This window comes from Rhipicephalus microplus, chromosome X (assembly GCF_043290135.1).
Source record: "Rhipicephalus microplus isolate Deutch F79 chromosome X, USDA_Rmic, whole genome shotgun sequence".
Taxonomy (NCBI): Eukaryota; Metazoa; Arthropoda; class Arachnida; order Ixodida; family Ixodidae; genus Rhipicephalus; species Rhipicephalus microplus.
The window spans coordinates 458,205,761-458,233,202 of record NC_134710.1 but is presented as its reverse complement, the minus strand read 5'-3'; the positions used below and the strand labels follow the sequence as shown (position 1 = coordinate 458,233,202).

General features: G+C 44.5%; 1 long non-coding RNA gene across 1 annotated transcript; it reads left to right on the top strand.

Moving 5' to 3' along the window:
• Window positions 1–1,383: 1,383 nt before the first annotated feature.
• LOC142776656 (uncharacterized) lies at window positions 1,384–3,271 on the top strand. The gene is made up of 2 exons (XR_012887706.1): window positions 1,384–1,743; window positions 2,963–3,271. It is a non-coding gene; the product is annotated as an uncharacterized LOC142776656 (long non-coding RNA).
• Window positions 3,272–27,442: the final 24,171 nt, after the last annotated feature.

Sequence of the window (27,442 nt, the reverse complement as noted above, 5' to 3'; positions counted from 1 at the left end):
GTTATAATTGCTCAAGACGCCTAGAAGTTTATCCGTCTTTGATGTACATGGAAGTGATATCTCAAAAATTAACCATACCTTAACCAAATTACCCAAAACAAGAGCAACCTTTCTCTACGTTTTAAGTAACCCTGTACTCACAGCTGTTCTTTGAGAAATAATATATGCTATGCACACAAGAATGCCGGATACAGGAGGCAGAGTAGGGTGACTCGTAGGACTGCTGCGGTAATTAACGCTTCAAGGACACCGCAAGAACGGATATCACTGACCTTGCTCGATTCAATTTATATTTGAACAGAGTAGATGAATTAACACAAGTATGTGACAAGTACGCTTTGTGCGGACGGTAGAAGCCAGAATTCAAGCGGAAAATGACATTTTCATGCAATGAAACTCACCTCGTCTTCGCAAAAGCCATGCCAACTGTACGTATTTTGGAGGTCTTTCAGCAGTCAACTTTGATGCGTAAGACATACTCAGTACAAAATTGCTGTATGGCAGGCAATAAGACACATATTGACTGCTGCCTCTACATATCAGTGTGGAGCGTTAGTAAAGCTGATAACGGCAAATGCAACGGCCCAGCTATTACACTTGCATTCCGTGATCCATATTGCGCATACGCAGAACGTAAACGGTGCCGGAGCTATTACGTACGCATGTTATTTCCGCAATATAGCGTTTAACGCTTCATCACACAAGGGATTCCAAGTGTGCGGTAAGATAGTGGCGCCTTTTGAAGTGAGAGCTGTTTACTCGACGTTCGAGTAGCCGATCTGCTGTATTATGAACTCAATAGTTCACAAATAACGCTTGTAATTCATTTCGAGAATATTGCCAATGCTTGCTCACTCATATACAGCTCATAAACTAGTGGCGTTTTTGAGATGCACTTTCTATTAGCGGTGTAGCGGACTTGTTTTCAAGGTTCAATGTATAGTCGAGAAGAGACGGCGACGAAGATTTCAGTTATTGTTGGCACAAATCACACGTGGCACGGAGGCCATGAAAAAAGGAAAAAGAAATTCTTTCAACCTTGGTATGGAGGTAGCAGTGGTGAGTTCCTATCAGCTCAACTTAGTAGTTAACTTGTGGTTTCTGCAGTGTATTTAATGTTTTTACGCTTACACGTTGGCGTACGTGCTTTGTGCGCCAAGTATTGTGAAAATTCATGACCAAGTAACTGTACTATGCCGTAATGTTGAAAAAAAAATAGTATCAAGAGAACTTGCATAATTGAATACCCCTGGACTTGTCCTAACGTCAAATAGTATTGTAAAGTGTTTTTGACAGTGATATACGCAGAACGCAGCTGATACAGGTCAAGACGCCTAACTTGGCTGTCTTGTGCCCGGAAAACGAAGTAACACCAACAGCTCAACGAAAGCAGTAATCTCATTCATGGGTTGTCGAGAAAATACTGATCAGCGGGTAAGCAGTACGACATCGGGGACTTTAGGGTGATCGCCAGTGCTGAGTTTAAAATAAAATAGAACTTTTTCTGTTGTTACCGCTAGCTTCTTTCATAAAGAGGTGCCCACCAAGTTGTACCGGGCGGTCCCTTAAGGGCCTCTCCCCACGCTTCTTGTACATATTTTACAGAAATATACGTTTTTCATCATAATCATCACAATCTCTGAAGAAGTAAGTATGATCGCGAACCCTCCTAGACATTGCAGTGCAGCTTGAGCTGAAGGATGGTTAAGCAATCAACAGGCCAGTTGCAACAAAAATGAACAAGTAAGCGGGCAAGCCCATCAAGCCAAGGCATTTTGCATCAATGTCATGCACGTGACCAGGTAAAGAAAAAAGCATATGCCGAACTCTAACGTTTTACTTGATTTACAGCGTTAAAGACAAGAAGTTAGTGCGTACGAAACATTCAACTCACGTATTATGCTTAATAAATAAGTATATATATATATATATATATATATATATATATATATATATATGATATCTAACAGACAGTAATGCCAAAGAATGTACGGGGAAAGTTATTAGAACCAATGGAATGTAATTATGAAGAAATAAAGTGGATGAAAAAATAACCAGCCGTGAGCAGGAATCGAACCTACGACATTTGAATAACGCGTTCGATGGTATTATTCGAAGGTCGAATAATAGCATCATGTTATGTTATAATGTTATGCAATTATGTTATTCGAAGGTCGTAGGTTCGATTCCCGCTCACGGCTGGTTATTTTTTCATCCACTTTCTTTCTTCTTATTTACATTTCATTGGTTGTAATAACTTCCCTCGTACATTCTTTGGCATTACTGTCTGTTGGATCTCATTAATATTGTGTTAAAACACGAAAAAACGAGCCCTTAGGAATACACTTCTTTCCCTTATATATATATATATATATATATATATATATATATATATATATATATATATATATATATATATATATATAAATATATTCGCGCAAACAGAATAATGCAGAATAATGAGGGATAGTGCAAATAGGACATGGAATAGAAGAAAGTGCATGACGCAAGCACTATGCCACAACTGAAAGTTTAATAGAAAAACGTTGCATATATGAAAAGAGAGCACCGTAAGCCAGCCTTCGATGGCTCTCATTGACACTGAGGTTCCATATCTGCAGCGTACATGATAAAATGATTGCTCAAGATTGATGACATTTTGTTAGTGCCTCACCTTCTGTATATTACACATGCCTAGTTTTTCTCAATAAACTATGAGTTGTTAGAAGCACTTGTGGTGTACATTCTTGTAGTTCGTACCCACTTTCCACTGACTGTCATGAGCATGTTCTAGCTATCCCGATTTGCTATTTTACTTCAGTAAAGCAGATTGTACTTTATTATTCATCTCCAGCGCTTTGAAATATGTCATTTTGTTGCCAAATCGCTCTCGCATTATTACTCTTGAGTATCGCTTGCAGCTCTAGCTCATACTGCAAATGTGTTTCTTTTTGCCTTTCAGTAAACTGATGACGAGCCATCTTCTTGCAGGGGCTAATTAGATTTCACCTTTAAAATCTTTCTATTTGTAATAACGCTTACATGCTCCCTGTCAAGCACTTTTTGAATGTTGCTGCCATTTTTGAAGGGAATACCTCATCATTAAGAACATGAACGCGTACCTTCCACGTACTCCAAATAAATTTCGTCCGCTTCTCTTTCGTTTTGCCGGTGGTGAAGGCGGATAAAATGCAGTCACCAAAAAGAATGTATGCAACGCCATAATTTATGCACAATAAAACGAGCACAGCAGATGTGTATGCATAGACAATTCTCACCATAGAGCCCTGTTGAGGATGACTTAGGACGGGACAATTTTAAACGTCTAACATTTATTATTCACAAAGCTGCGCATCAACCATACGAAAATCACGGATTTTATAATACCATGGTCAGAGCTCCTGAACTTTTGATAAGGAGAACAGAAAGGGATTAAAAATAATAATGAAGTGGTGAAAAAATATCGACTAAGGCAGTCATATTTTGATACCAAAAAGCTTGTATTCACTGAGGACGAGAGCCATAACACAAACTCGTGTAATAAACAAGAATGAACACTTTAAGACCAACACTGCACGTGGTGGATGGCTTAAATGAGTGCCTAAAAATAGCGTCTATATCTTTCTTCTTCGTGTGTGCCTGTGTTGCACAGTCAGTCTTGAATTAGTATGAACTAGCCCACTTGTCAGTACCGAATCTTATAATGCACAAGCCCTGGGCTGTGTTTCGCAGTAACGGCTACTTTGAAGGAAGCCACATTAGCTTGCTTTATGACATTGTAGTAAAGCCTACTCATAACCTCGATGACGGTGTCATCCCTGACGTGTCGCCATAGATGCTACACAGTGATTATAACGTTAATCGGCACGTCGCGATCTCGTCTTTCGTAATAAGCTGGCCTCCACCATCTCAATTTATGGAATACTTTTTTTAGCCTTCAAAGTTTCCGCAGTTGGTGAAAATGGGTCAGCCCTAAAATGCTCTCAGCAGCACTATATTACACAGAATTCTCAAAATACGGGCTCGATGGTTGGCGTAACGTATAAAAAATACTAAATCTGATTACCGAAATTCGAGACCGTTGTTTAGCCTATCTTTTAGCACTGTAGTCATGCAGAAAAAATGCGCGACCACACCATTATGTTCCACAAATCATTTCTTCTTGACCTTTACTACCTCAAAAAAATAAAGAAGGCAACGTCAAACTGGCAAAAAGGAAGGATTTCTTACCATGAGACTGAACGATGGCTAAAGTTCAGTAGTACCCTGTGAATTCATGGTCACCACTCCTTATAAATGGCTCACAGATACAATCTGCCGGTCTATTCTCAAGGAATCGCTGCTCAAAGCCACCCGTGAAGCAGTACTGAGCATTCTCATCCGTATTTCAAGGAGGTCGTCACCTGAGGCCTCGCTTCGGACAAGCGCTTCTCTTATCACAGACTGTTCTGCTCGAGGCTCACTTAAGGACTGACGTGCAAGAAAGTACGAATCGACAACTTCGCGATTCCCGCGCGACGACAGCTTTGACAGTTTCTCAACGAAAACGTGTTTCAATGGAGCAATAAACTGAAACACAATCTGATGTTCCTTCCAGGCACGCTTCTGCCTAAAGTGCCGAATAGGTTCAGGAGTAAGTCTTGCGGCAGGCGACGAGTTAGGAGGGAAGTAAAGTTAAATTTTTCTGAAGGTCTTTCCACAGCATTTAAACAGCCTGTGTAGTGTCTAGCGAACCATTAATGGTGTGCGGCTGCCTAGTGCTATCAAATCTCCAGCCCGATATTCATTTGATTGCATCTCGTAAAAAAGCCGAGTGCTCGGAGGTGGCACTTAGAACATCATTCATTTTAGCATGATAACTTGCAGTGGCAGATTTGCTACTGAGGCAGTCAGATAGCTTGTCCTTATGTTATATGAAATATGCAGTAGATTTGGCAGTCCCAGGAAGCTTACCAAGAGTGGTGATGACTGGATAGGCTATTGACACAGACTTACTCCGGACTTCCACTGCGTACTTGACCTTCATGCTGTTGAAAGGCCTTGTGTAGATATGATTCAATGTTACTTTTCTCGACAATTTCACTTAGGGGGCTCAGAGCTCTTGTATAGTTCACAAGTGTAGCTCCAATTCACAATGTATGTGCCAGTAAAATGCTGGTGAGAGACTCGAAGATCATTTCATGTGCACATCAATAGGTATAGACTATCGAAGAATAAATGAATATTCTGCCCATTAACTTCAAAATACAATTTTTTTATGACTGCCAATTCGCAAATATTTTAAAATATTACTTGACCTTTGATCGCACCCTAAGGCTTTGACATCACATGGCAAGCTGCGCTATCAAGCCCATTTGCAGTCTCTTGATCTTGCCTGCGCGCAGAGCAGTATTAGGAAAACGAACGCCACTGGCGTCATTTATGATTCCGAGATTTCAAATAGGAGTGCTACAAATGCTGCGTTTACCACCACTGTTGCCTCTGAGCCATCGTTTAAAAAGTCAATGACTACATCATGTTTAATGTCACACTGTTTTTTGGTCTCACTGATATTTCATCAATTGTAGTAAGCATTCCCATTCTTCTACTGGCCAATTTCTTGCTGCATGTTAAAGAACGTTCCATTCATTAGAAATAAATCCGGAAGTCATTGGAATTTCAGACAACCACCCTCGAAGTGACCTCGGGTACGGCAGAGTCAGCAGGGTTGGCGGTAAAACCGCGGCCTATAAAGATAGATATTCACGGCGAAGTCCTTCAACTCTTGAGACCACATCCATTTCTTCTTCTTGCTACAATAGATGTCATTAGGCTACCCAAGAGTTTGTACACAGCTCAGGGCTCCCAGAGTGCTTTAACACGTCGAGTGCTTCCATTATAGTAATTTTTCGTGGCTTTTTATGCTGGCTGAATTCCGATACCTTTGCGCACCATTAGGTAGTCGCTTAAAGACAGCTGCAATCTCCGGTGAATGAATTTTTTGGGGGGCCTCGGTAAGGTTTTGTAGAAGCAGTAAAGAGAGATTGGTACAATATAACTTATCTGTGGGTCAGCATATGTAGACAGGATGAGTACAGCGTCCTATCTATAAGCAAGTGGTATCTACTTTAGAAAAATGGTTTTCGTTAGCTACAGATAAAAAATAAATATTATCGCTTTATAATATTGATGCATATAATAAAGGCTTTTGTCAAACGTAATTCCTGATTCGTAATTTGTTTAGGTATTTATGAGAATTTTACTTTCAGATATATACAGACAGCAGTGGTTACCAAAAAGAGCGTTCATAATAATACCGCATCACAACATGGCCTCTGAAAAGAACGAAGGCATGAAATTTTAGTGGTTGGCAAATATAGTTTGATTCATTGTTTGCTCGTGCTTCTCTTCACAAAAATGAGCTATCACTTGTAGAACATGTATTGTCATCGTTTCAAACTTGCTGATGCAAGTATTCTCCTAATATTCTTTGCTAAAAGAGAAGTATCCACTGCGTTCGGCTAAAACTAATAAAGTAACCAAGCAGGACGAACAAATAAACCAAAAACGCGTGTTATTACTTGGTATTTCCTGACCTGATGTGACCGGGCCCGACACACACTCATCGGAACGGCCACGCGTGGAAAGGTTAGACGGTCCAGGCAATGAGAGATCAGGGTTGACCAGTGTGTGGCTGGAATTTACAGAGGGAAATAACTTCAAGCGCTGAATGTTTATATTTGTCGACATCATATTTCATGGTTTCGGCCACAGAGCCATTATGTAGAAAAACAACTGCTATAATACCTTTTGGTGAGAGCACGTTATGGAATCTTGAGCTTTGCTCATTGTTGTGGCAATACAAAAACAGAAGAAAGAAAGAAGACACAAAGGAAAGGAGCATTTAATTTATTATAAGGCATACGAATAGGACGCATACTTTTTATATTTCTGTGTATTAACTTATCAGTGGCACCTACGCACTTCTCCTTGTCTGTTATTACTCCAGTCTCCATTAATCTCAAGCTGCCAAGCAATAACGACACAGAACCCTAAGAACTATTCACACTGGTAAAGCGTATATATATGTATATATATATATATATATATATATATATATATATATATATATATATATATATATATATATATATATATATATATATATATATAGTAGATCCTCCGTGAGCGGTCACAACGTGGTTTATTTCGACGTTTCGGCCTAGAGTCTGGCCTTCATCAGGAATAAAGATACAGTTTGTTGGTGCTCAGCTTTATACAATCTGAAATCAGAGGGCAAAGAAAGAGGAAAAAAAGAAAAGAAAAAAGAAAAGGAAAGAAAAAAAGAAAAGAATAGAAGAATAATATACGGTGGACGCCCCTCGGGTGCCCCCCTTCCACTTTTCCCTCCACTTCCCCCCTCATCTCTCTCCCCCACTCCCCTTCACCTTTCTGATGTCAGCGATCTGTGTATGTTTCCGTTCACTAGCGCATTCTTCCCGATCAGACGGCCCCTCCTGGCACTGGCGGTTCGGTGTGGGGCAAAAAAGAGCTTTTCAGGAAGTCGTAAGCCTTTAACTAATCTGGGTCCCGTAAACAATTCGTCGTAGAAGGACGGGGGCCGCGTATTGTGGCAGAGGCTGGTCAGCGGGCATTTTAGGAAGTTCTAAGCCTTTAACTACTCCGCGCCCTGTCAACATTTCGTCGTAAAAATAGGGGTGCCCCGTATTGTGGTAGGCTGTGCAAGCACGTGCAATGCGAATTCCTGGCCCGCTTCTAAATTACGCGTGTCGTGGGGGCCTCCCGGCTGTGCACATGGTTGCTGTTGGGCATGTCGTGCATGGCACAATTGATTGGGTAGTAAAATAAAACAGAAAACAGACGACAGCTGCACTTAGGAAGAGTAGTTACACTTGGAATTGTTTTAGGTTGTCTAGTGCCCTTCGCAGCTGCAGTGCCGTGAACTCAGTTACTATTTTCATTGTTGCCGTTATTGTTTTCTAATGCTTTAATTGCTGCAAGTTTACCAGGATTCTCATTTATTCCTCTATCGAGGGTGTTAAATCGGTGGATAAGGTATGACTCTCGTTGTTCACGTTCTCGATTTGATTTAAATCCCGTCTCTAAGAGCGTTACTGATAGTTTGTCGAATGCATGGTCGGGAAGATTGAGATGTTTTGATAGAGGTAGACTTGGGGCTGATTTCGCATGGGCTCTGTGATTATTGAAGCGAATCCTAAATGGTGTTTCTGTTTGTCCGATGTACTGCATACCACACACGTTGCATTCGAGTAGGTACACCACATTAGAGGAATCGCATGTTAGGTTTCCTCGTATGTTAATCGAAAACTTGGATTGCGTGCTGGTTGCTTTGTCTGTTTCTCGCATCGCCTTACATACAAGACATCGTGGCTTTGAGCAAGGGCGGCATCAATTATTGGGGGGTGATGTGTTAATTTGGGAGTGGACAAGGGTGTCTTTGAGGTTACGTGATCGTCGGTAAACGACGCCTGGAGCGGATGGGAATGCGCGTTTCAGACGGTCACTTTGTTCCAGAATGTTGCAATGTCGTTTAAGGATTTTGTTCACATTGGGGAAGTTTGTGCTGTAAGTGAAGCAGAGGTTTGTTCGTTGTGGGTCTTCTCGTGGTGGTCGCTTCATAAGTAAGTCTTCACGCTTTAGTTTTCTCGCTTTTTGAACAGCGTCAATAATTACATGTGGGGGGTATTTTTGTTGCTCGAGCATAAGTTTTAGCCTCTGTGAGCTCATGTCAAAGTCAGCGTCTCTAGAGCAGATTCGCTTAAACCGGTGAGCCTGGCTGTATGGAATACTGTTTTTACAGTGGCGTGGGTGATCGCTTTGGTAATGAAGGTATTGTTGTCGATCCGTTGGTTTGCGATATAGGGTTGTAGAGAGCTTCTCTTCTTCTATCGTTATGGTAACATCAAGAAAATTTACGGTAACTTGCGAGTATGTGTGTGTGAAGTGTATGTTCGGATGTACAGCATTGGAAGTGTCTATAAAGCTGAGAAGTTTGTCCTCGCTGTGGGTCCAAATGAGAAAGATGTCGTCTATGTATCTTCTGTATAACATTGGTTTCAAGGAACTTTGTGCAAGAAATTCAGATTCTAGCTTTCCCATAAATATGTTGGCATAATTAGGTGCCATTTTGGTGCCCATAGCGGTCCTGCTGATTTGTCGAAAATACTCTTGGATAAACTCGAATGAATTTAATTCGAGGACCATCCTCGTCAATGTTGCAATGGCAGAGGAACCTGGGGTGTTAGATTGTCTATGGTTTGTGTACATGTTTTGTAATGCAGCTATGCCTTCATCGTGAGGAATATTTGTATATAATGAAGAGACATCAAGAGTAACCAAGTACGAGTTTTTCGGCACACAGATACCCGCAATGTCTCGAAGAAAATGTGTGGTGTCTTTTATGTACGACGCGAGGGTGCATGGAATGTGGCTTATTAGTTTGTCCACGTACCCTGATATGGGTTCAGTTATTGTACCGATGCCTGATATGATTGGTCGACCTGATTTACCAGGTTTATGAATTTTCGGGAGGATGTAGAAGCGACCTGGACGAGGGTATGCTGCTTGCATCAGTTTGTGGTCAGTGTTGGTTATCTCCTCTGCGTCCAACAGTTTCTTTAGTTCTGTTGATACGATACGTTTGTATTCGTCTGTCGGATCACCTGGGAGGCGTTCGTAAAATCTTGAGTCGTCTAGTTGGCGGTATGCTTCTTGTAGGTAGTTGGTTGTATTAAGGACTACAATTGCTCCTCCTTTGTCAGCGGGTTTTATTGTTATGTCTGTCCTAGATGCCAAATTTTTCATACTTACTTTTTCAGATTTGGTCTACTTTTCTCGGTTTCCTTTCTGTCTGTGGTATTCGTGTACTATATCTTTCTGTACTGCGGTGATATAAATGTCCAAGCACTTGTCTCGATTACTGTTCGGTGTCCAATCATTTGATTTACGACGGTGAATTGTTCCGTGGTTAGAAGGCCTATCCAAGAAATATTCGCGCAACCTTAAGCTTCGAGCGAAGTTGTCGAGGTCTTGGAGTAAGTGGAATTCATCGAAAAATTTTGTGGTCGGGCAGAAGCTTAGTCCCTTAGATAGCAGTTTTACTTCGTCAGGTGACAAGCTCGTGTCCGATAAGTTTACAACCACAGTGTCACACGGTGTGTTCCTAGATGGGTGCTCGTTTGTACCCTTAGTGTTTTCCTGGGTGGTGGTGTTGTAATGATAAGGCACTGTATCAGGGAACGCGGGTTTCGGCACATGGTCTCTTTCGAGTTTATGAATTTTTGTGGTCCTGATGGCTTGGTATTTATTCTGCTCAAATTCTGTTAATCGCGTGATTTCTTCGTTCGATAAAGTGTTGTGGCGGAGAATGGTGTTGGTCATAGCGACCAGCTTCTTTACCTGCTTGTCACTATGATTAAGAGCAATTTCTGTTAATTTAAGAGATGCCTCAAGGAGGACGTTTTTCCATGTTATTTGGTCGTGTTTATCTAGATTTGTAGCGGCTGGTGTGAGGGAGAGTGTCATACCCTTGGGGGCTATTCTAGCACGAAGGTACACTTGCAATGTTGATTTATGCATTTCATGTCTAATTCGTTTGTCAGCAAGTTTTCGTACTTTAAGGAAAGTGGCACTGCAACTGGGAAGTGATGAGCTGGACTTACATTTCAGAAGTCAATCTTCTTTTGGGTGCGGCGATGGTACTGATGAGGTGCGCAGGTTGTAGTTATGTCCGGCAGGCCTTCGTCGTTGTGGGGAGAATTTCGGCGTTGGGCTCCCGGCGAACGTGCTCGTTGGCAGTTCCGGGGTCCGTAATAGGGGGACGCGGTTCCGTTGTTCGGCAGGCTTCCCTTTGAGGAGTGGTGTAGTGGTGCTGTCGTGTAGTGCTTTTGGTCTCGACATCCGCAATGGAAAGACGCGTGTTGTCTGTTCTGCAGACTTCTCCCCTAGTAGTGGTGCGCTGTTGATGATGGTGAGGGGGTGCTTGAGGCTCGCGGAAGTCACAGTTTCGTTGATCGTCGGGAACTCATCTGTGGTGTTGGGTGGGTGTGGGGCTCCAGGTGTATGTTGATATGCAGAAGTCTTCTCGTGGGTGTCTTGTTGTGTTGAACGTATATTCACGGGAGCTGCTGGTTGAGTCGACCACCCCGTTGTAGCTTCAAGATCTCCACGACCGAGTGCTTTCTTGAGGGTTTCGGCAATCAAAGCGACACCCATAAAACTTGGATGAAGCCCATCCGCAGCAAGAAAGCGTCTTGGTGGCAACTGCTCGAATTGGTAGTCAATGTATGACACCTTGCTTGGTCTTCGGCAGTAGGTCTTGACTGTCTCTGTGTGGTATGCAGTGTGTGGTATGCAGTACATGGGACAAACAGAAACACCATTTAGGATTCGCTTCAATAATCACAGAGCCCATGCGAAATCAGCCCCAAGTCTACCTCTATCAAAACATCTCAATCTTCCCGACCATGCATTCGACAAACTATCAGTAACGCTCTCAGAGACGGGATTTAAATCAAATCGAGAACGTGAACAACGAGAGTCATACCTTATCCACCGATTTAACACCCTCGATAGAGGAATAAATGAGAATCCTGGTACACTTGCAGCAAATAAAGCATTAGAAAACAATAACGGCAACAATGAAAATAGTAACTGAGTTCACGGCCCTGCAGCTGCGAAGGGCACTGGACAACCTAAAACAATTCCAAGTGTAACTACTCTTCCTAAGTGCAGCTGTCGTCTGTTTTCTGTTTTATTTTACTACCCAATCAATTGTGCCATGCACGACATGCCCAACAGCAACCATATGCACAGCCGGGAGGCCCCCACGACACGCGTAATTTAGAAGCGGGCCAGGAATTCGCATTGCACGCGCTTGCACAGCGTACCGCAATACGGGGCACCCCTATTTTTACGACGAAATGTTGACAGGGCGCGGAGTAGTTAAAGGCTTAGAACATCCTAAAATGCCCGCTGACCAGCCTCTGCCACAATACGCGGCCCCCGTCCTTCTACGACGAATTGTTTACGGGACCCCGATTAGTTAAAGGCTTAGGACTTCCTGAAAAGCTCTTTTTTACCCCACACCGAACCGCCAGTGCCGGGAGGGGCCGTCTGATCGGGAGGAATGTGCTAGTGAACGGAAACATACACAGATCGCTGACATCAGAAAGGTGAAGGGGAGAGAGGGGAGAGAGATGAGGGGGAAGTGGAGGGAAAAGTGGAAGGGGGCACCCGAGGGGCGTCCACCGTATATTATTCTTCTCTCTTTTTCTTTTTTTCTTTCCTTTTCTTTTTTTTTCTTTTCTTTTTTCCCTCTTTCCTTGCCCTCTGATTTGAGATTGTATAAAGCTGAGCACCGACAAACTGTATCTTTATTCCTGATGAAGGCCAGACTCTAGGCCGAAACGTCGAAATAAACCACGTTGTGACCGCTAACGGAGGATCTACTAGACTATATGCAACGCTACGGCCACTCAACCACCATGCCTGCCTATATATATATATATATATATATATGACGCTATGATGACTGGAAGACGTGGCCTGGCTCATACCCCATGTTTTTTCTATTGTGCCTTCTTCGTTCTCAGCTTCTACTACAAGTCACTGCCTTCCTACGTCACAGAATTCCCCTCCCCCTCCCCAAAAGAATCCGCACGTTACCATCTACAAAACAACAAAAAGCATAAAGTGAAGAATGTCAAAATACGCAGCAGTTCGATTTAAGAAGAGAGTTTCTCAACTCGTACAAAAGCTTCACAGCAGAGGGCAGCAGTCCGGTCATATCTAGGCTAGCTCTGGTGGACAAGGCAGGCTGCTGCGCCCGGGATAGCTTAACTCAGCCTTGCACATTTGCACTGATAATGACACGACTTGAAATCCTGTGAGGTACGAACAAGGCTTGAAATATGCATAGCATTGGATTGACGAAAGTCCTTGGCATCAGCTCCAGCGCCGTCGTGGTAACAGGCGCTTTGCTTCTAGTCGGCGTACATGAGAACCAAGGCTGATGGGACGATGTATTTTTTTCTCCGTTGTATACGTGGTAACTTCTTGTCTCTTTCGTAACTTTTTGTGGGGTTTTCTCAGTTTGATGGATTGCAGACATGGCATTGAGAACTGGTGCAGAAAATTTTGTCGATGTTGCTTTCTGCGAAGATGGCTTAGGCATTGACTTTGTCTTTGCTTCTTTAATTGCTGTTGTCTTTAATGACCTTGAAGCCTCAAGTGTAGTCTTGAGGAGATTTCACTTGGTCGTTGTTATTGTTCAAGTAGCCGTTGTAGTTCCTGGGGTTCGCACAGTCACCTTTGTTGAAATTGCTCGTTTTGTTGCGAAATTTGGTCAGATGGGCATCCTTCAGGAACATGAGTCTGCATTTCTTTGCATGGTGTGGTTATCAGTAGATAGTCGGTAGTCGATACTGTACTGCAGGGCTTTTCTTGAGATAAGAGCAGCGTGACAGAGTGATGAGAAAGCTTCCCAGATGGTTGTGTGTCATTATTAATTGTAAATGTTTCTGTCAGTTCACAATGCGCCGGCTTTGGTAGATTCGAAACTGCTGTTGTGTTTCGACTCACTTGTGTGTTATCACCTAAAAATGAGAGCGCGGCAGACATGGCTTGAGGGGCTTCTGACGTTTGTTTTTCTTTTTGCTGGGTAACTGAGCTGAGAACGTCTTTTGAAAGACTCTGGTCTAGAATATCAGGGTGCGGGTTGGTATTGTGAGGATTCACAAACTCGTCACGCGTAAATGCCGTCACACGTCCGGAGCCGTGTGGGCCATGCGTGCGACACAAAGCATCAAGTGATTCGGGTTGTTCAGTAACACCTGGAGTGTTATGGTGCAGTAAACACATTGGAAATGCCAATTTCATTGGCCATAAAAAGTCCAACCGTAAGTTCAGTCTTTTTGCAAAATGGCCTACATTTCTATCGGCATACGGTATGTGCCATTACCTTCTCTGCTGCCACGTGCAAGTCCCTAGTCGGTGTTGTGATGCGGGACGTGTATTCGGATGAGTCAGATGATGTTGCAATAGAGGAATATTTACTCTGAAGACTTGTTTGGGAATTACGCCTACGGCAAGAAGACTTCGTGTAACTGCGATGGACGAGTTGGAAAGCCTTCAGCTGATGAGGTATGGCCAGGTCCTAATCGTATCCTTTGAAATGGGTGATGATTTCTTTGATCGTTTTCCAAGACTCATCATTCTCGAAGATGTGGCTGAGGTAAAATTTGGATGCCTCACCTGAGATGTAGTCAATAATGTTGGTGATCATCCCTTTTTTCGACCAGGATGAAGCAGCGGCGTGGAGCTCGAACGGGTTGAGCCTGTCCTGTACGGGTCCGTTGTCCGCTGACTTGGTGTACTTGGGATTGTCAAAGCCATCGGATGGTGCTGTAATGATACTGGTTATGGTGTAGAGTTGGGATGTACTCGTGTGGTCAATGTTCGGCCAATGTGTCTTGCTGAGATTTTCGATGATGATGGTCGGTTTATGAAGTGGCCGCCAGATCTTCATCCCGTCGACTCGTGTGACGCTATGATGACTGGGAGACGTGGCTTGGCTCATACGCCACATTTGGTGTTGTTGTTGTGGTTGTTGTTGTTGTTGTTCTTGTTGTTGTTGCTTTCCTCTGCAAATGGCTCGTACCCAAAAGAAGAGATTGGCCAATGATAAGGTGAATTTGCCCGCTACTTTCAGCATTGCTTCATTTCTAAAACTTTTGTTATTTATAACTTTAAGTGCCAATTGCAAATTTGCAAAAAAATAAATAAAGGAAAATAGTGAGACCATAACTGAGACGTTTATTTCTATCTGACTTCTTCTTCCTCGGCTTCTACTACAAGCCACTGCCTTCCGACGTCATATATATATTATGAAGTCTTGGTTTGGATTACCCTTTATTAGTCCCGAGGAACAGGCAGCCGACAGCTACGATGACTGAGCCAAGATGATGATGCAACGCGACAACGATGAGGGTGCATAAGCCACACATGATAATGATGATAATGTACCGGGAAAGAGGATGCGTATACTAAATGCCCACAGGGATTCCCCCCACGTGAAAGCGGCCAGCCTGGCCACGGCATGTCAAGGGGACAAAGAACGGCGCATAGAGGGCTTCATACGGGAGACATGGACGACCTCTGTAGTTCGATAATGGTGATCTGCTGAGGCTACAAGTGGCGTCACGCGATAATTCACTGGTAAAGTCTCTTCAAGAACTGTGTACGGCCCGATAAACCGAGGCTGAAATTTGTCATACAAACCAGGTGTGCGAACAGGCATCAAAAGGAGCACTTCGTCTCCAGGTTGGAAGGATACAGCACGATGCGATTCATCATAAACTAGCTTTCTGTCTTGCTGGCGGGCTTCAGTGTTTATACGAGCACGTGGGCGGCACTGTGCGAGTCGTGAAACGTATTCGTCTGAAGAGGATGGAGATGAATTCGCTTGGCAGGTAAAGAAAGAGACGTCCAGGAAAGAAATAGGGGAGCGCCCATAAACTAGGTAAAATGGCGAGCAGCCGGTTGTCCGCTGAATGGCCGCATTGTAGGCAAAAGTGAGGAATGGTAGAACAACGTCCCAGTTTTTGTGGTCTGGTTGAATATAGGCGGCGATCAGGTCAGCAAGAGTGCGGTGGAATCGCTCAGTGAGGCCGTTAGTCTGGGCATGATAACAAGAGGCAGTCTTGTGAGTTGTGCCGGAGGCGTGAAGAAGTTCGTTCACTAGTTGTGAAAAGAAGGCCCTTCCACTGTCACTGAGCAACACACGTGGAGCACCATGACGCAGTATAATGGTTCGGAGAACGAAATCGGCAATCTCAGAAGCTGAACCAGTAGTAACGGATGCCGTCTCGGCGTAGCGTGTCAAATGGTCAACTGCTGTTACTCTCCAGCGGTTTCAGCAGCACTTTCTGGGAGGGGGTCATAAAGATCGACGCCTACAACTTCAAATGGTGTGGCTGGGCATGGAAGAGGCTGTAGTGTACCGGCGGGAGCAGATGTTGGTAGTTATCTACAGTGGCAGGTAGTGCAGGACCCGACGTACCGAGCTACACTAGTGGTAATGCCTCGCCAATAAAACCGACTTCGAAGGCGATCGTAGGTTTTATGGTAACGAAGGTGACCAGCAGTCGGATGGTCACGAAGCGCCCTGAGGATTTCGGACCGAAGCGATCGGGGTAGAGTGGGAACCCAGCGCTGACCGTCAGGATGGTAAATTTTGCAGTAGAGCACCAAGTTGTCTAGCTTAAATTGTGAGAGTTGGCGAAGGAGCCTTGCATTAGGTGGACGGGAACTGCCAAGGAGGTAGCCTATAATACATCGACAGTATGGGTCAGCCAACTGTAGAGAAGGAAAATCGTGGGGGTCGTCCGAAGGCAGCTAGTCCATAGAGGCGAGAGAGGAAACCGCCGTAGACGTGGACTCCGAGGGCGTGTTGTGCAAAATGATGGCGGAAACCCCGTGTGCAGTCCCTGGTAGTGGGCAGCGAGAAAGAGCATCGGCGTTATTATGCTTCCTGCCACACTTGTACACGATCTCAAAATCATATTCTTGGAGGCGTAAAATCCAGCGTCCGAGGCATCCCGACAAGTTCTTGAGGGTCGAAAGCCAACATAAAACATGGTGGTCGGTCACAATGGTGAAATTGCGGCCATGTAGATATGGACGAAATTTTTGTACTGACCAAACGATGGCGAGGCACTCCTGCTCGGTGATCGTGTAGATCCTCTCGGCTGCGGAGAGGACGCGGCTGGTGTATGCAACGACTCGCTCTCGCGAAGAGTTGTCGCGTTGCAGGAGCACGGCTCCCAAACCACGGCCTCTGGCGTCTGTGTGCAGGAAGGTCGGTGCATCATCGTGAAAATGAGCAAGTACAGGGTTGGTCATGAGGGCACTCTTCAACCTGTCAAAAGCCGATTCACATTCCTGAGACCACTGAAAGGGCATACCGGAAGGAAGTAGCTTATGAAGTTGTGCGGCTATGGAGGCAATGTTTTGTATGAATCGCCGAAAGTGAGAGCCGAGACCAAGGAAACTTCGCAAATCTTTCGGTTTGTGAGGGCGAGGGAAGCGAAGCACTGCAGCAGTTTTATCAGGGTCTGGACGAATTCTGTCCTTGCTCACAAAATGACCGAGTGTCTTGATTGATCTGCTGGCGAAATGGCACTTTATAGTGTTATTTGAAGACCAGCGCTCGGAAGACAAGTCAGGACCTCGTCCAAGCGTTGCAGATGTTGAGGAAACGTTGATGAAAAGACAACAATGTCATCGAGGTAACATAGGCAAGTCTTCCATTTCAGGCCACGCAGCACGGTGTCAATCATGCGCTCAAAAGTTGCGGGCGCATTGCATAGACCGAACAGCATAACATTGAATTCGTATAGGCCGTGCGGGGTTGCAAACGCAGTTTTTTCTTTATCATCTTCGTGCATGGGGATTCGCCAATAGCCGGAACGCAAGTCGAGGCTCGAAAAGTATTCTGCACCCTGTAAGGAATCTAGGGCGTCGTCGATGCGTGGCATGGGGCATGGGGAATTTCGGCAACGCAGACGACAGTAGTGCCCCGTGTTAGTAAAATTTTATCTTGTGTGATGTTGGTAGCAGTGAGGACAGTTGATGCATTGTTGAAGCGAGCCACACCTGATGCGAGAGCTATGCCTTTATTAAGGCAACGTGGTGACGGAGTGACCAAAATGTCACCAGAGTCGACGTCGTTGGACAAAACTGTAACTAATTGATGTTCGTTTAGTGGTAACTCGATGTCTACTGCAGCGATGAGTCGAAGTGGCCTGTAGGTTTCGTCGTTGAGCAAGTGGTCCGTGTCAGTAAGATGGATGACACGTTGTGCACAGCAAATAGCCGCAGAAGCAGAGGAAAGAAAGTCCCAGCCTAAAATGAGTACATGGGAGCACGGGGATAGCACAGCGAATTCTATATGATGAAGAATTTAGTCGATTAGTACACGAGCAGTACAGAGAGCGGAAGGGCGAATCATTGTTGCCTGGGCTGTAACCTCTCTCTCGGTGCAGCGGTCCCAGCAGAGGAGTGCAGGATCAAGCGGAGCACAAGATAGAAGAACAATTGGCAGATCCCATCCACAGTGGGAATCGACGATATGAAAAGTACGAATGAGGAAGGTTGAATTGTACAATAAAATCGGCATTACCTTACGAGGCGCATGTAAATTATACGTACACGAGTTCCATGTCATCATTATTATATTTGTACCTTGCATTTCTGCTCAGTTGTCTTTCCACGTCCCGTAATACCAAATTAGGTATATGTGACGCTAGTAAAACGGCACCGAGCGCATTATGAGCGTGGTATGTTGTCATGTTGTTACATGACACGCATTTTATCATTATGATGTTTCCACCAGTCTTATACACTTGGCATTCATTCACGTCACGTTTTACGAAATTCAGTGTATGTGAAGCTAGCAAAATGACGGCGAGCGCATCATGAGCATGCCGTGTGCCATGTTATTACATGACACGCATGGCGTGATTTTCACGTGAGAGACTGTCACTTATGTTTGCCATGTGGCCATCTCATACAACACTAGTTTTGCAATTAGTCATGTGAACAAAACCACTCAAAAAGCCAGCAAGAACGAGACATGTAAATCATGACATTCAACACATACATATGATGATTTTCATGTTATGACTAGTCACTTGTGCTCGTCGTACACTCATGTTATCCCATAATCATTTTGGTATGGACCCTATTATTCAAACGGCTAAGAGAGCTAAAAGTCGTAGGTGGATAGATAGATAGATAGAGATATAGATAGATAGATAGATAGATAGATAGATAGATAGATAGATAGATAGATAGATAGATAGATGCAGTCAAACTCGCCGACGTTCGCTATGAAATGCTTCGCATTTAAAAGAATGCTAACGGAATTGATGTTTCAACAGAGAGAGAGAAGCGCATTGCTGCGCCAACTGTTCGAAAGGGTTGAAGCTACTGTCGACCGAGAAGAGGCTTTACCTGAAGATCGTTCGCACGCTGGTCTTCCGCGTATGCTCTGCTGAGGGAACCAAATGAGTGGGCGAGCGGCTGGTTCTGTAAAATAGCTGGCTCACTCAGCATTTCTTGCTTGCGCAGTTTGCGTTTCGCTTGTTATCTGCTCCCACTTGCCCACTGAGCCACTCAGCTCTCTATTCAGTGCAATGTGATATTGCTCTTTTGAGTACAGTGTAATTACTCTCTATTAAGTGCAGTGTAAAAATGTTGAGGTATTAAGATCTGTAAAAAAACTGAAGTGTCAAAATTTGGGCGTGACTAGGCGCCATTGCTTCCTGTTAAAACTCAAGACTACAAGCATTCAGCAGTCAAGCAAAGCTGCAGATATGAGATATATATGGCGTTGGTTGCTTTGACCCATCTGAAGGAAGATTTCAAGAGGACCGAATAAAAGTTTTGAGAATAAGAGTGCTTATGAAACCGAGACAAAGTAAATGGTAGTACACTTTGGCTAGTCAATGCTCAATAACCGGGTGTTCATTTAAAGCGCACTCGTAGAGAAGTCACCGGCGATATCAGCCGTATATTTCGCGAGTCTTTAGCGTTCAGGGGCCGATAAAAAGTAATGTGAAATCAAACTCCACTTCATAGACCCCTGATCAAAAACTTCACTTTTTTTACCAGATATTGCGTCACATCCGCGTAATTGTTTGTTCCGCCAGAAGTGTCCCCTCCTCACAAAGATGGCGCTGAGCCCCATGAGCAGCAGATCAGCCACCATTTTTTGAACGTAAGAGCTTGTATGGAGCCTTCCCTTCCAGCTGTATGTACCTTGGTTTCCTGTGTGCTTTCCATAGTTCACTTTTTATGCGCTGTTTAGCGATGTGGCATTTCAGAGCTGAACCAGCTCACAAAATGTGTAGATGGCTGCTCCCGTGACTTCCGAGTGCTTTCGCTGGCGCACTTCCGGTGTGCGTTCGCCTTTGGTGACGCTGAATGCGACACGCTAAGCAAAAAGACGCTGTACCAGATGGTTGCCAAAGCGATAATCTGGAGGCTGCTGTCTCGCTTCAGTGGTAACTTTATTTTTCCCCTTAAATAGCATTTTGCTGCATGTTTAGAGCTTTTGATATAAAGCTCATAATTTTCGCAAATAATATACCTACATTTTCTGCTTTATATGTTCCTATATTAAACGATTAAAATGCTTCGGAACCGAATGAAACACAAACCTCCTCATAATATTGTGGTAAATTTGGGAAACAGAACACTAAACCTCAATTTGGGGCCTAGTTTTTGCAATGCAGAAATCCAAGTGAGAACATGCCTTAAATAATAATGCATAGTACGATTTGTTAGTAAGATATGCAGGAAGTTTCAGAGGAGAGATTTTTGTTTCAATGTAGAAGAAAGCTTTCTATTTCAACAACCACAAGGTAACAAAGCTTGCCTTTGCCTTGCCTTCACTGCAATTCACGTCAACACAAATTTCCATTGGGGACTCTTAGGCAGCGAATAATGCATATCACACATCTGCTTGTCATTTCTTTTAGTAACACTGCTGTATAATACGTCATTGCGGGAGATGGGTCTTATTTTACAGAACGTTATCTTTCCCCTTGAACCCTCAAAAAGCAGGCTATATTCAAGAACTTGTTAGTGTCAAGAGGTCAATTACAATGCAGTCGATAACCTGAGAAACATTATTTGGGTGGTGTGTTTCACTACTGATAAATATAACACATGGAATTAATAAAATACCTAATTTCATAATTAGGGTACATTTTACATATATTGTTTTGATGATGTTTCAGTGAAAACCTGGCAACCTGGCCAGAGTTTTGCACCCAGTTACAGAATACTTTGCAAAGCTAAAAAAAGCAAGCTGAACTTTTTGTCAATTCTGGAACTATGCACCCGAACGAGAGCGTTGCCATGTTCGTTGAGGACATGACGCAGCTCTTTAGGTCAGCTGACGCCAGAATGACGGAAGTGAAGAAGATGGGCCTACTGACGCGGAGAGTAAAATGCAGTTGCTCATAGTGCCCAACCCAGTCAGCACTGTAGCGGATTTTCTCCATGAAGTCATGATGATAAAGAGAATGCTAAGGCAGCGTTTGTCTCAACAAGAACGTCCTGTCAGTCTTCATTTGTGTCATAGTTTCTAGCAAGAGCTGACGTCATGACTATAAGGAACCTCACAGAGCTCGTGTGCAGTATTGTGCGTGCGGGGCTGGAAAAGCTTCATGTGGTGTCTCCTCTGCTCCATGTTGCTGTCCTAATGAATGCCATCCGCGATTAGGTCTGGCACCTAGTGCCACCCATGATGGCTCCGAGCCCAGCCGAGGCCAAGCCCATGATAGTCCTGCGTAAGGCCAGACCTCCTCTATTGACGTACGTGGGAACATTACGTTTGCCTGTACCGACTGTCGGCAAGCCATTCCGTGCGTCCATTCTGCCGAGCGCACCGCCGTTGTTTCAGGTCTACTGCATAACAGGAGCGGAAACCAATCGCTCATACAGAAATCCAGTTTGTGGCATGCTCCTGACGACGGGCCTCTCTGTTATCACTGCGGTGAACCAGGTCACATCTACCGTGAGTGTGCATACCAGCACATGTTTATTCCTGGAATTTGTCCAGATGCTTGTCGACCCAGAGATAGTGAGGGGTCCCATGCTATTGACGATCACTTGGCAGGCCAGCAGTCCGCAGACCTTCTGCCTCGTCGATCCCACTGACCACCTCTACGGCGCCTTACGTCACCAGGCGAAAGATCGGCCTTTGTGGACGTCTTTGCGGGACGATTGCCTATGTCCACGAGACTACGCCGCGCAAACTAAAAACAGTACCCTCTGGGGCTGAGGCCGCTGTTGATATACCGTTAAAAGACCCTTCGCCAAACTGCCAGCAGACATCCGACGACTTCAATTCGCCGACGTATATCATCGTCGAGAACAATGTAATGTCTCGCGTCTCCGTTCTTCTCGGGAGCCACCTGGTAAATGCTGTAATAGATATGGGCGCTTATTATTTCGTGATAGGTGTAGACCTCTTTGCTCAGCTAGGATAGGTAAGCACACCTTCTGAACAAGGACCCAAGCTCCGGAGAGCAGGACGTCACCTACTGACAACGCTGGGGAGATGTACCCCACGGCTCCAAATTTTGGGGTCACGTACGTTGCTTCATTCCTCGTGTGGCGCGAATGCTCACAAAGATAATTTTCGAAATGAGTTTATTCCTTGACCATGAAACATTTACTAACCTCCCCCACCTGCTCGTAATGTTACCTTACGGCGACACGCCTATACAAAAAGATATAGCTGTGCAGACCACAACCAACGCCTCCTCTATTTTTTTCAGTGCCCGAGCGAACGCTCTCTTCAGGCCATCGAGCACGCGCTCTCTCCGCCTCCGCTCACCGATTCCGCGTGGTGGCGCTGTGCGAGGAATAGGTAGGTTTGCCTTAGGAGCTCGAGGGAATACATCGAATCAGGGAGTACAAGGTGATATTGGATGGACATCAATTGAGGGCAGGGAAGCTAGCAGCAAGATAAAATTTGAGAAGCGAATGAGAGTATTGGGGGAGGAGCGTTGGGCTATGAAGGTATTCAGATACTTGTACTTGAAGAATGTCGATACAAAATGGAGGAAGCGAACCAGAAAATTGACTGGTAAATACTTAGAAAAGAGCAGCGGGCCAAACCAAGAAGATTTATCGGTTAAAAAGAAGGTAAAGGAAGCTGAGGCCGTTATGCGGAGAATTGGCTTGACTAAGAAGTCCACACTAGAGATATATTGAAAATTTAAGCAGGAAATCGCCAAGGAAAGGATCTTTATTAATATTCGGGCCAGTTCTGTACTGTTTGAGACCAGGACGGGAGTATTGCGAACCATGACTTATCAGGCTAAATACGAATGGGTACCACGGTATGAAGTGCTTGTGGATAGGAAGAAAAACCTGCCGAACACTTGATAATGTTCTGCAAAGGGTTTCATTTTATAGTTCAGGATGATGGCGCAGAGTTTTTCGAAACACTGGGGTTTAGAGACAGGGAGGGCAAAACAGACTTCAAGCGGGTAGAATTACCTAGAAGGATGTTATCTGTTTGGTTGCTAAATTCAAGGCATGGGTGAAAAGTAAACCCTTCACTGCAAAGTACGAATCCTAAACCTCACTATTTAAAGGAAAAAAATAAATCTAGTTTTTGGTTCATTAAGTAATATGGCTTGGTGGCGCAAGCCACCACCTGATCTAAAGGGTGCAGCCATATCCATCCATCCATCCATCCATCCATCCATCCATCCATCCATCTATCCATCCATCCATCCATACATCCAACCATCCATCCATCCATCCAAAAGGATGCTGGCACTAAACGGCTGCGCGTATTGGGAAGCTCGCGAATTCATGTTTTCTTGCTGGTCAATTAGCATTCATGCTTCTTGTCGGCTTTCACGGATGCAGAAACGATGAAAAGTAACACGATTACAAGCGGCGCGCTGTTTTCACCGGCCTGTCGGGCCGTGCTACCGGATCGATATGTGTGTTCGAGTAAAAATCTATTCAATTCGCGTTGTACTTTCCCTTTCAAACTAATGCAGCCTCATCATTTGCATGTCTCGGTTTATAATATTGCTGTGTACCACTATGCATATCTGAGACAAAAAAATCAAATTGCCCTTTTCTAATATATCATCTTCGTTAAGATAAAAAAACTTGCCGGTCACCATGGATTTACCTGAGACGACTGAAAGGCAAAAACTATCCTCGTTTTCTTTCTATTCAATGCACTAAATGTTTCCTACTTCCCTCCGTGATCTTTCAGCGCCCAACAAGGTTTTGTTACTGCCTCAAGCTAGCTAGCTTTCTTCCCTTCAGTTGGTTATGCACTGCTCTCTTGACCGGCCCATTCGAACCAAGCGACGATGCAGTACAGTTGACGTCAATTGCCATCTATCCACCACGAATGAAGTCTTGGTTTTGGTTACCTTTTATTAGTCCCGAGGAACCGGCAACCGACAGCTACCTGACTGAGCCAAGATGATGATGCTACGCGACAACCTTGAGGGTGCATGAGCCACACATGATAATGATGATAATGTACCGTTGAAGAGGATGCGTATACTAAATGCCCACAATATATATATATATATATATATATATATATATATATATATGGAAACAAGTGTATACTTAAGGGCTCGTTTTTCGTGTTTTACACAATATTATTGAGATCTAGCAGGCATTGATGCCAAGGAAGGTATAGGAGAAGCTATTAGGCCAATTGTAATGTAAACGAGAAGAAAGAAAAGTGGGTTAAGAGGTAACTTGCCGTGGGCATGATCCGAACCGGCGACCTTCGAATAACGCGTTCGATGCTCTACCACTGGGCTACAAAGACAGCCATCCCCCCAGACACTTTATTGGGTATCTATGTCAATTTAAACGCATGAGTGTCAGTCAGCGCTACTAGTAGCCATGGCAACGAGTGTGGTACACCCTTTATGAGCCTATGAGCCTGTTTGGCGTCACGTAGGACGTGAACTTATTACTAATTGGCAGCTGACCAATAGTCCAGCGTATACAACCTAGAGGCACCAAGTCGGCCAGTTCAAGACCCTCGTTTAATGAATAAGGGAAACAAGTGTATACGTATGGGCTCGTTTTTCGTGTTTTACACAATATTAATAAGATCTAACAGACAATAATGCCAAGGAAGGTATAGGAGAAGTTATTAGGCCAATTGTTATGTGAATGAGAAGAAAGAAAAGTGTATGAAAAGATAACTTGCCGTGGGCAGGATCCGAACCTGCGACCTTCGAATAACGCGTTCGATACTCTACCACTTAGCTACCACGACAGCCATTCCCCCAGCCACTTTATTGGGTATCTATGTAAGTTTAAACGTGGGAGTGTCAGTCAGCGCCACCAGTAGCCATGGCGGCGCGTGTAGCACACTCTTTATGAGCCTGTTTGGCGTCACGTAGCACGTGAACTTATTACTAACTGGCAGATGACCAATATTGCCCGTATACAACCTAAAGGCACCAAGTGTGCCAGTACGAGAACCTCGATAATGAATAAGGGAAACAAGTGTATACTTATGGGTTCGTTTTTCGTGTCTTTGCACAATATTATTGAGATCTAACAGACAATAATGCCAAGGAAGGTAAAGGGGCAGTTACTAGGCCAATTGTAATGTAAATGAGAAGAAAGAAAAGTGTATGAAAAGATAACTTGCCGTGGGCAGGATCCGAACCTGCGACTTTCGAATAACGCGTTCGATACTCTACCACTGAGCTACCACGGCAGCCATCCCCCCAGCCACTTTATTGGGTATCTATGTAAGTTTAAACGTGGGAGTGTCAGTCAGCGCCACTAGTAGCCATGGCGGCGAGTGTGGTTTACTCTTTATGAGCCTGTTTGGCGTCATGTAGCCCATGAACTTATTACTAATTGGCAGCTCACAAATAGTACAGCGTATACAACCTAGAGGCACCAAGTCTGCCAGTACGATTCCCTCGTTAATGAATAAAGGAACCAAGTGTATACTTAAAGGCTCGTTTTTCGTGTTTTATACAATAATAATCAGATCTAACAGACATTAATGCCAAGGAAGGTATAGGGGAAGTTTTTAAGCCACCCTTTCAACGACTCTACTCCCTGAAGCTACGTTCAGGTCGCCGCTTGTGCCAGGTGTCCGGAAATATGTCGCACCAAGATAAAGCCGGTGCTGCAGCCTTTCCCACTCAACCACCGCGTTTCGCGCCTTCTCACGTCATCAACAGCCTCCAGCGTGAACCCCATCCCTTCGCTGGTATGCGCGGGGAAGATGTATAGAATGCCTGGACGATTTCGAACGCCTCGGCGCTGCTAACCGGTGGGATAACACCTACAAACTCGCTCACGTGTCATTCTACCTCACGGGTGTCGCGAAGACGTGGTTCCTCAACCATTTCATCGACATCCCCGACTGGTCAGCCTTCAAAGATCAGCTTCGCCATGTCTTTGGCACACCGGCTCTTCGTTCGGCTCTCGCAAAGAAAGCTCTCGCGACTCAAAAACAGCACATCGGGGAGTCGTATACATCCTACACCGAGGATGTTCTTTCACTTTGCCGCCAGGTTGACACACCACTGACGGAATCAGACAAGGTGCACCAGCTTCTTAAGGAGATTGCACCCGTCGCATTCATTGCCCTTGCAATCCAGAATCCGGCTACCGTTGCTGACGTCGCGACAACCTGTCAGTGCCTCGAAGAACTCGAGTCTATGCGCCTACAACCAGACAGTGACGCGGCCCGTATTACGACTGATCCAAACCTGCGAGACACGATAAGGGCGATTATACGTGAAGAATTAGAATCAATGGGATTCACACTACCTTCAGTGTGTCCCATTCAGTCTTCTTCAACGTCATTGCGGGATGTCATCAGGGAAGAGCTCACGTCCATGACCCGCATGGCCAACCTGCAGCCCATTGTCTCTCGTACTCTACCACCGTTCCCGTACACCGCCGCCGCACCACCAGGCACCGTCAGCTCGACGTCCCCGCCACGAACGTACGCCTTGGTTGCTGCCGCACCTCCCACAAGCTTTCCCACAAGCTTTTTATCACCACCGCCTAAGCCGTCACCTGTCCCTCTGACTGCTTTCTCTTTCGGTGCAGTTAGCGCAAGCTACTACTCTCCTCATCGATCGACTCGGCCTACGTGCTATTATTGCGGCTATCGCCCTACTGAAACGTTCCGTAAGATGCGGAGACTTCAAGCACGGAATTATTGGAATATGGAAGACTTATGATGCGGACTCCGCATAAGACGTATGATGCGGACTCCGCATCTTATGGAAAGACATATCATGCGGAAATTACTGAAATGTGTGCATGTTACGTCTGAATCTAGTGCAAAGCAATATAATGTGTAAATTGAATAGACCTCCACATCTTGAGTACATGCAATACTGTGTACAAATCACAATATTTCTTAAATGTGCATGATGAGGGATTGAATCATCGGCATCTTTCTAATTGTCGTGATGCGGAAGCAAAATTACCTTTCAATTAAAATACATTACAAAACTACTAAATTAACATGCTAGCGATCATAAATGGTAGTTACATTGCAACACATTATTGCAGTGTTCTATGCAAGACTTAAAGAACTTTTAAAGTTATTATTATCAATAGAGAAGCATTAATATACACAACAGCCCTGCTACAATCAATATATTTTTTTATTTGTCTGTATGCTCCAGCTGTGAATAGTGACGTTGCAGTGTTGATCGTACACAAATGAGGTGACTGCACCGTAATTTCACGAGCTCCACCTAAGCCACAGGATGGTGACACAATGTAACAGCAATTTTAGAACAAAATTTTCAAACATAAATAATAATCATAGCACTGTGAAAGTGTGGCGCTGTGTTTA